This window comes from Columba livia, chromosome 8, assembly GCF_036013475.1.
Source record: "Columba livia isolate bColLiv1 breed racing homer chromosome 8, bColLiv1.pat.W.v2, whole genome shotgun sequence".
Lineage (NCBI taxonomy): Eukaryota > Metazoa > Chordata > Aves > Columbiformes > Columbidae > Columba > Columba livia.
In genome coordinates this window covers 24,772-34,225 of record NC_088609.1, presented here as the reverse complement: position 1 = coordinate 34,225, position 9,454 = coordinate 24,772, and the positions used below count along the sequence as shown (strand labels likewise).

The following is a 9,454-nucleotide window of genomic DNA, read 5'->3' as shown; positions in this document are numbered from 1 at the left end:
GCGGCCCAGGTAAGGGAGGGCGAGCTGGGACCGTCTGCGGGCAGGCTGTGTTTTCGGGCGGCGTCCGAGCGCGTGCCTCTGGATTTGCGGGTGCCGCAGACGAGCCGGCAGGGGCGAAGCCGCACGCCGGCCGGCAGCCGAGAAGGTGAGGCGGCGGTGGGCGTTGCGGAGCCCGGTATTGCCCGGTCTCTCGCTTCATCTTTTCCTTCTCGCTTTGCAGGCGCTTTGTGGGCCCTCTGGACCGGGAGGAGCATTTGCGGTGAGCCGGGCTAGGGGCGAGGAGGAGCGTGGGGCCGGGGACTCGTTCCCGGCGCCACGGTTTTTTTTGCTTCTCGCCGTCGTAGGCGTCACCAGCGCTGAGGGTTTGTGACCGCGCCAGCGGCAGGACACGCCGACCGGACCGCCCTGGAGCTCAGCAGGAGGTGGGTGTCGCGGACGGACTCGGCGTTTGCCCCGCGGCGCCGTGTGCCGGCGTGGCTTAGCGAGCGCGTGCTTTCTCGTGCTCCTGCAGGCGCTGAAGAGGAACCCGGCGACGCGGGAAGACGGCCGTTGGCGCACGTGGCGTTTTCCTCTGCCGAAGATGGGTTCGGTCCCTCGGCCCTCTGAAAGCTAAGTGGAGGCGCGAGGGCTGGGAAGGGGCCGGGAATGGCAGGGCCGGGGGGTTTAGCTCTGCTAAGGGCAAGGGCCGTCCAGGAACCGCGCCCTTGGCGCGGGTCAAGGGCCCGGGGACCTTTACCGTGCGATGCCAGCGTGTGCCGGGCAGGGCAGCTCCAGCCTGCGTCTGCGTTGTGGTGTAGTTCGGGAAGCCTGCCTTGCGCCTGTCAGCCGATCCTGGGGTCTCGTTGCGTTCGAGGGGCACGGAAGGCCTCTCGGGTGCCACCCCGGGATCTGGAACGCCGGTGCCGATCGGCGTAGCGCCGATCGGGCGCTGGTTTTCTGGTGTCGGCAGCCGAAAGCGTGGCGCGTTCTTGCCTTTCGGCCGTTTCTGGTCAGGGCTGATTGTGGCGTTGTCCTGGGCTGTGCCGGCAGCTCTAGCCATCCAGTCTCAGGGACTGGAACTTCAAGATGCTGGGAAGAAGTTCTTAGGTTTTTCATCAGCTTCTCGTTTGGTTGCGCCGTCTCTGCTCGGTTGTGGCGCTGCCGCCGTCTCGTCAGGAGCCGTGACGTCGGGCTCCTTTTCCGTTTGAGGATGCAGGAGAGGCTCCTCTCCTCCCCGTAGATTATTGGGATCGATGCCCTTCTGGTCTCGGAGCGTCGTGTTCGTCGTGGAGCGTTTTTGGCGCTGTGGCCGTCGCGTGGTCTATAAGGTTCTGCGGAGCGTCTGTCGGCCCGGGTGCGCGTTTGGCTCGGAGCTGCTCTGCCCGGACGCGTAGAGGCAGGGGAGGGTGGACGGAGCTCTGGCGGTCCCCGGTTAACCTGCTGACGCGTTGAATTGCGTGGGCAGAGGCGGCGCGGTCAGCTGGGATGGAGTAGCCGTGGGCAGGGGAGCGGAGGGTCCCCGCGCAGGCGTTTGAGAGCCTCCACGAGAGCTTGGGACGTTCTTGCGCCACAGAAAGCAGACCTGTGGGCTGGTCAGGCTGTTGATGGGCTGCTGGGTGACTTGCAGAATCACCTGATTTCAGGAGCAGAGGGACAACTTGGCCCGGAAGAGCGCCGGAGGAGGTGAGCTGTGCGCCGTAAGCAGGTGGGTCGGTGGGTGGTGCCAGAGGGGAGCTGTGCCGTGTGGCTCTAGCTAAGCTCGGTCGTTTCTCTGTTTCCTAGGTGCGAAGCGAAGAGGAAAGCGGGCTGTCGGCAGCTCAGCTCCTCGGGCCAGGTGAGCACGGAGTGCTGGGCCGAAGCGGCAGCTCGTTTCAGGTCCCGTGTTGCTGGCGCGGGTCCGAGCGTCCTTTGGTGGTGTTTTACAGGCGGCAGCTGAGCGTCTCGGCGGTCCGCGGCGTGGCAGTCCAAAGCAAGGGCGGCCGGGTGGGCGAGCGGCCCAGGTAAGGGAGGGCGAGCTGGGACCGTCTGCGGGCAGGCTGTGTTTTCGGGCGGCGTCCGAGCGCGTGCCTCTGGATTTGCGGGTGCCGCAGACGAGCCGGCAGGGGCGAAGCCGCACGCCGGCCGGCAGCCGAGAAGGTGAGGCGGCGGTGGGCGTTGCGGAGCCCGGTATTGCCCGGTCTCTCGCTTCATCTTTTCCTTCTCGCTTTGCAGGCGCTTTGTGGGCCCTCTGGACCGGGAGGAGCATTTGCGGTGAGCCGGGCTAGGGGCGAGGAGGAGCGTGGGGCCGGGGACTCGTTCCCGGCGCCACGGTTTTTTTTGCTTCTCGCCGTCGTAGGCGTCACCAGCGCTGAGGGTTTGTGACCGCGCCAGCGGCAGGACACGCCGACCGGACCGCCCTGGAGCTCAGCAGGAGGTGGGTGTCGCGGACGGACTCGGCGTTTGCCCCGCGGCGCCGTGTGCCGGCGTGGCTTAGCGAGCGCGTGCTTTCTCGTGCTCCTGCAGGCGCTGAAGAGGAACCCGGCGACGCGGGAAGACGGCCGTTGGCGCACGTGGCGTTTTCCTCTGCCGAAGATGGGTTCGGTCCCTCGGCCCTCTGAAAGCTAAGTGGAGGCGCGAGGGCTGGGAAGGGGCCGGGAATGGCAGGGACGGGGGGTTTAGCTCTGCTAAGGGCAAGGGCCGTCCAGGAACCGCGCCCTTGGCGCGGGTCAAGGGCCCGGGGACCTTTACCGTGCGATGCCAGCGTGTGCCGGGCAGGGCAGCTCCAGCCTGCGTCTGCGTTGTGGTGTAGTTCGGGAAGCCTGCCTTGCGCCTGTCAGCCGATCCTGGGGTCTCGTTGCGTTCGAGGGGCACGGAAGGCCTCTCGGGTGCCACCCCGGGATCTGGAACGCCGGTGCCGATCGGCGTAGCGCCGATCGGGCGCTGGTTTTCTGGTGTCGGCAGCCGAAAGCGTGGCGCGTTCTTGCCTTTCGGCCGTTTCTGGTCAGGGCTGATTGTGGCGTTGTCCTGGGCTGTGCCGGCAGCTCTAGCCATCCAGTCTCAGGGACTGGAACTTCAAGATGCTGGGAAGAAGTTCTTAGGTTTTTCATCAGCTTCTCGTTTGGTTGCGACGTCTCTGCTCGGTTGTGGCGCTGCCGCCGTCTCGTCAGGAGCCGTGACGTCGGGCTCCTTTTCCGTTTGAGGATGCAGGAGAGGCTCCTCTCCTCCCCGTAGATTATTGGGATCGATGCCCTTCTGGTCTCGGAGCGTCGTGTTCGTCGTGGAGCGTTTTTGGCGCTGTGGCCGTCGCGTGGTCTATAAGGTTCTGCGGAGCGTCTGTCGGCCCGGGTGCGCGTTTGGCTCGGAGCTGCTCTGCCCGGACGCGTAGAGGCAGGGGAGGGTGGACGGAGCTCTGGCGGTCCCCGGTTAACCTGCTGACGCGTTGAATTGCGTGGGCAGAGGCGGCGCGGTCATCTGGGATGGAGTAGCCGTGGGCAGGGGAGCGGAGGGTCCCCGCGCAGGCGTTTGAGAGCCTCCACGAGAGCTTGGGACGTTCTTGCGCCACAGAAAGCAGACCTGTGGGCTGGTCAGGCTGTTGATGGGCTGCTGGGTGACTTGCAGAATCACCTGATTTCAGGAGCAGAGGGACAACTTGGCCCGGAAGAGCGCCGGAGGAGGTGAGCTGTGCGCCGTAAGCAGGTGGGTCGGTGGGTGGTGCCAGAGGGGAGCTGTGCCGTGTGGCTCTAGCTAAGCTCGGTCGTTTCTCTGTTTCCTAGGTGCGAAGCGAAGAGGAAAGCGGGCTGTCGGCAGCTCAGCTCCTCGGGCCAGGTGAGCACGGAGTGCTGGGCCGAAGCGGCAGCTCGTTTCAGGTCCTGTGTTGCTGGCGCGGGTCCGAGCGTCCTTTGGTGGTGTTTTACAGGCGGCAGCTGAGCGTCTCGGCGGTCCGCGGCGTGGCAGTCCAAAGCAAGGGCGGCCGGGTGGGCGAGCGGCCCAGGTAAGGGAGGGCGAGCTGGGACCGTCTGCGGGCAGGCTGTGTTTTCGGGCGGCGTCCGAGCGCGTGCCTCTGGTTTTGCGGGTGCCGCAGACGAGCCGGCAGGGGCGAAGCCGCACGCCGGCCGGCAGCCGAGAAGGTGAGGCGGCGGTGGGCGTTGCGGAGCCCGGTATTGCCCGGTCTCTCGCTTCATCTTTTCCTTCTCGCTTTGCAGGCGCTTTGTGGGCCCTCTGGACCGGGAGGAGCATTTGCGGTGAGCCGGGCTAGGGCCGAGGAGGAGCGTGGGGCCGGGGACTCGTTCCCGGCGCCACGGTTTTTTTTTGCTTCTCGCCGTCGTAGGCGTCACCAGCGCTGAGGGTTTGTGACCGCGCCAGCGGCAGGACACGCCGACCGGACCGCCCTGGAGCTCAGCAGGAGGTGGGTGTCGCGGACGGACTCGGCGTTTGCCCCGCGGCGCCGTGTGCCGGCGTGGCTTAGCGAGCGCGTGCTTTCTCGTGCTCCTGCAGGCGCTGAAGAGGAACCCGGCGACGCGGGAAGACGGCCGTTGGCGCACGTGGCGTTTTCCTCTGCCGAAGATGGGTTCGGTCCCTCGGCCCTCTGAAAGCTAAGTGGAGGCGCGAGGGCTGGGAAGGGGCCGGGAATGGCAGGGACGGGGGGTTTAGCTCTGCTAAGGGCAAGGGCCGTCCAGGAACCGCGCCCTTGGCGCGGGTCAAGGGCCCGGGGACCTTTACCGTGCGATGCCAGCGTGTGCCGGGCAGGGCAGCTCCAGCCTGCGTCTGCGTTGTGGTGTAGTTCGGGAAGCCTGCCTTGCGCCTGTCAGCCGATCCTGGGGTCTCGTTGCGTTCGAGGGGCACGGAAGGCCTCTCGGGTGCCACCCCGGGATCTGGAACGCCGGTGCCGATCGGCGTAGCGCCGATCGGGCGCTGGTTTTCTGGTGTCGGCAGCCGAAAGCGTGGCGCGTTCTTGCCTTTCGGCCGTTTCTGGTCAGGGCTGATTGTGGCGTTGTCCTGGGCTGTGCCGGCAGCTCTAGCCATCCAGTCTCAGGGACTGGAACTTCAAGATGCTGGGAAGAAGTTCTTAGGTTTTTCATCAGCTTCTCGTTTGGTTGCGACGTCTCTGCTCGGTTGTGGTGCTGCCGCCGTCTCGTCAGGAGCCGTGACGTCGGGCTCCTTTTCCGTTTGAGGATGCAGGAGAGGCTCCTCTCCTCCCCGTAGATTATTGGGATCGATGCCCTTCTGGTCTCGGAGCGTCGTGTTCGTCGTGGAGCGTTTTTGGCGCTGTGGCCGTCGCGTGGTCTATAAGGTTCTGCGGAGCGTCTGTCGGCCCGGGTGCGCGTTTGGCTCGGAGCTGCTCTGCCCGGACGCGTAGAGGCAGGGGAGGGTGGACGGAGCTCTGGCGGTCCCCGGTTAACCTGCTGACGCGTTGAATTGCGTGGGCAGAGGCGGCGCGGTCATCTGGGATGGAGTAGCCGTGGGCAGGGGAGCGGAGGGTCCCCGCGCAGGCGTTTGAGAGCCTCCACGAGAGCTTGGGACGTTATTGCGCCACAGAAAGCAGACCTGTGGGCTGGTCAGGCTGTTGATGGGCTGCTGGGTGACTTGCAGAATCACCTGATTTCAGGAGCAGAGGGACAACTTGGCCCGGAAGAGCGCCGGAGGAGGCGAGCTGTGCGCCGTAAGCAGGTGGGTCGGTGGGTGGTGCCAGAGGGGAGCTGTGCCGTGTGGCTCTAGCTAAGCTCGGTCGTTTCTCTGTTTCCTAGGAGCGAAGCGAAGAGGAAAGCGGGCTGTCAGCAGCTCAGCTCCTCGGGCCAGGTGAGCACGGAGTGCTGGGCCGAAGCGGCAGCTCGTTTCAGGTCCCGTGTTGCTGGCGCGGGTCCGAGCGTCCTTTGGTGGTGTTTTACAGGCGGCAGCTGAGCGTCTCGGCGGTCCGCGGCGTGGCAGTCCAAAGCAAGGGCGGCCGGGTGGGCGAGCGGCCCAGGTAAGGGAGGGCGAGCTGGGACCGTCTGCGGGCAGGCTGTGTTTTCGGGCGGCGTCCGAGCGCGTGCCTCTGGATTTGCGGGTGCCGCAGACGAGCCGGCAGGGGCGAAGCCGCACGCCGGCCGGCAGCCGAGAAGGTGAGGCGGCGGTGGGCGTTGCGGAGCCCGGTATTGCCCGGTCTCTCGCTTCATCTTTTCCTTCTCGCTTTGCAGGCGCTTTGTGGGCCCTCTGGACCGGGAGGAGCATTTGCGGTGAGCCGGGCTAGGGGCGAGGAGGAGCGTGGGGCCGGGGACTCGTTCCCGGCGCCACGTTTTTTTTTGCTTCTCGCCGTCGTAGGCGTCACCAGCGCTGAGGGTTTGTGACCGCGCCAGCGGCAGGACACGCCGACCGGACCGCCCTGGAGCTCAGCAGGAGGTGGGTGTCGCGGACGGACTCGGCGTTTGCCCCGCGGCGCCGTGTGCCGGCGTGGCTTAGCGAGCGCGTGCTTTCTCGTGCTCCTGCAGGCGCTGAAGAGGAACCCGGCGACGCGGGAAGACGGCCGTTGGCGCACGTGGCGTTTTCCTCTGCCGAAGATGGGTTCGGTCCCTCGGCCCTCTGAAAGCTAAGTGGAGGCGCGAGGGCTGGGAAGGGGCTGGGAATGGCAGGGACGGGGGGTTTAGCTCTGCTAAGGGCAAGGGCCGTCCAGGAACCGCGCCCTTGGCGCGGGTCAAGGGCCTGGGGACCTTTACCGTGCGATGCCAGCGTGTGCCGGGCAGGGCAGCTCCAGCCTGCGTCTGCGTTGTGGTGTAGTTCGGGAAGCCTGCCTTGCGCCTGTCAGCCGATCCTGGGGTCTCGTTGCGTTCGAGGGGCACGGAAGGCCTCTCGGGTGCCAACCCGGGATCTGGAACGCCGGTGCCGATCGGCGTAGCCCCGATCGGGCGTTGGTTTTCTGGTATCGGCAGCCGAAAACGTGGCGGGTTCTTGCCTTACGGCAGTTTTTGTTCAGGGCTGTTTTTGGCCTTGTCTTAGGCTGTGCTGTCAGCTGTGCTTTCCATCTATCCAATCTCAGGGACTAGCAGTTCTTCCCAACATCTTTAAGTTTTAGTGATTGCAGTATCTTTTCGTGTTGGTGTTGCCGTCTCTGTTTGTGTCGTGGTGCCATTTCTTAAGGGACCGTGGGGTTTGTTTCCTTTTTATTCTGGGGTTGCAGTAGAGCCTCCTTGCCTTTCCACTGCCTCCCTGCAGGTTGTTTTGATCGATGTTGTGTCTGGTCGTGGAGTCGTTCTTGTTCTTGAACATTTTTGGTGTTGTTTCAGTCATGTGTTCAATCTTGTTTTGTGGAGGCTTTTTGTGCAGATGTGCATGTTGGGTGGGAGCTGTTGTGCCCAGAGTTGTAGAGTCAGGGATGAGTGGATTGAGCTCTAGGTGTCCACCGTTAATTTGTTGACCTATTAAATTGCGTGGGCTGTGTTTGTACCGTTGTCTGGCATGGAGTTGCCATTGGTAGGAGGGTGTACATTCTCTGTAGTGGTGTTTTATAGTTCATACTCAAGACTGTTTTGAATAATGTTTTCTGTTGTGTGCTGTTTTTTCAGAGTATTCTTATAATATTTTTTTTTTTTAGGTGACCACGTTGTTAATATGACTGTAAATTGTATCTACAGCTGCATAAATCAAATACCTGTCTGAGGTCAGTACAAAGGATTGTCTGAGAATCAAGAAGACCCCAGACTCAGCTATTGCTATTGGAGTGTATTGTCGCTTTTTCCATGTGACAGATGGGACCTGAGACACCAATGTGATGTTTACCGAGTTCACTTTATTGTTGGACTTTAGACAAAGCTGCCGTCTCCACGTGCCTTGCAACAATGTGATTGGTTGTATCACATGCTATACAATAATGTGATAGGCTGCATGCACTGTCCTCGCGCTGTGCACACTTGTGTCCGGTGCTTGCTCATTCATTGTTACCTTCTTATGGGGCTCCTTTTGTTTCTTTTGTCTCTGGCTTAACCTCTCCGCCAGGCTGGTGACAACCCCATCTGCCCGGGAGGGGGGACTCTGCCTCGCTATCTCTCCCTCGTTAATATTTCATTAGATAAAAAAATACCCTGTGTTTCACACTGTCTTCAAAGTATGATACAGATTAAGAACATTAAGGCTAATATAATTACAATTAACAAGAACAGTTCCGTTTTCAATATTCCTTTTAACCAAAGAGGGTATCCAACTCAGAAAAGTCAACATCCTCTGTTATTTTCATGTTTTGAAAATCTTCTATCTTATGAAGATTGTGTTTGTATGTGTTGTTTGAAATTAAAATATGACTGTGACGATGGCTAATAACACAAAATCAATTGCTGCTCTCTTTTACAAAGTGGTGTGACAATCTTGAAGCACTGGTTCCCATGCTTAGCAGAACTAAGACCTTGTTATGCGTTAAACGTCTGGTTTTTGTTACATTGGGAGGAAGAGATAGTTGCCATCTCATCTTATCTTTCCCAAAGTTTTATGGCCATGAAGGCAGACACCTTGGAAGATAAGGACTATTAACAGTGTTGCCGTGAAAGGTTACATGGCCTAATTTGGATGATAGAGATGAACCATCTGTCGAACCGCCAGCTACCAGAAGAGAACACGAACAACAGCTACTCCTGATGGGCAAGACATTTCGCTTCTGGTCATTATGGTCAACTTTCTCCTAGTTTGAAGACCCCATAACCATTTCTAGAAGAGTCTTCCTAATTAGCAGGAAGAGCGAGCAGAGGGAGGAGACCAACCGCCTTCTAATATCTTGTATGTAAATGATGAGCCTTATAAAACAACGTCACGTATGATACAGGTCAGCAGCATATAAATATGCAACGCGTCCCCCACTCTGGTGGTCGTCACAGGATCGACATACCTGTGGAGTGGTCATATCTTACTCTTAGTCTCTCTGTCTGCCTGTCTTTTTCTGATATCTTAGTTTTCATTTTCTCTCTCTCTCTTCCTTTTCTTTACAATGGTTTTTATATGTTTAAATTCTGCTGCTAAAGTCTTGTTAAGTTTTGCATTACAGTTACTAATTGTTGCCAATCCACTGCTTTTAGAAGGGTTTTTGCTGTCCATGTATTGATAAGTTTTGTGGTATTATAACATACTTTTGCCAAGTCACCGATTGCTGTAATTTGTATACCACCACATGCTTCTAGTAAATTCATAATTGTACCCCCGTTGCGATCGTCTGTCATTCACTTTGCATCGCCGCGCAGAATTACCGGGAGTTAACTCACAGCCAATCTCATCCGTCGAGTCGGGGCACGTGTCACGTATAGAGTTCATTTGTTCCTCATCCCATCTGTTGGGACGGGACAAGTGGTATTCTCAACATTGGCTACATGCATCTCTAAAAGCGATTACACCTTTGAGGTTAAGGGTTGTCATAATTGTATTAGGTTTCTTATTTTTTCGCTATGGAAGGTCTCACCCTCTTTTTTCAGATCCACAAATTTTTATGGTTACCTGTAGAAACCCAAGCATATATTCGTCCCCAGGTTATTAATGACGTAGGACC

General features: G+C 59.7%; 1 long non-coding RNA gene across 1 annotated transcript; it reads left to right on the top strand.

The window, feature by feature from the left end:
- The first annotated feature begins 6,876 nt into the window (after positions 1-6,876).
- LOC135580055 (uncharacterized) lies at positions 6,877-9,108 on the top strand. Its single transcript, XR_010474151.1, has 2 exons — positions 6,877-7,588; positions 7,677-9,108. It is a non-coding gene; the product is annotated as an uncharacterized LOC135580055 (long non-coding RNA).
- The last annotated feature ends 346 nt before the right edge of the window (positions 9,109-9,454 follow it).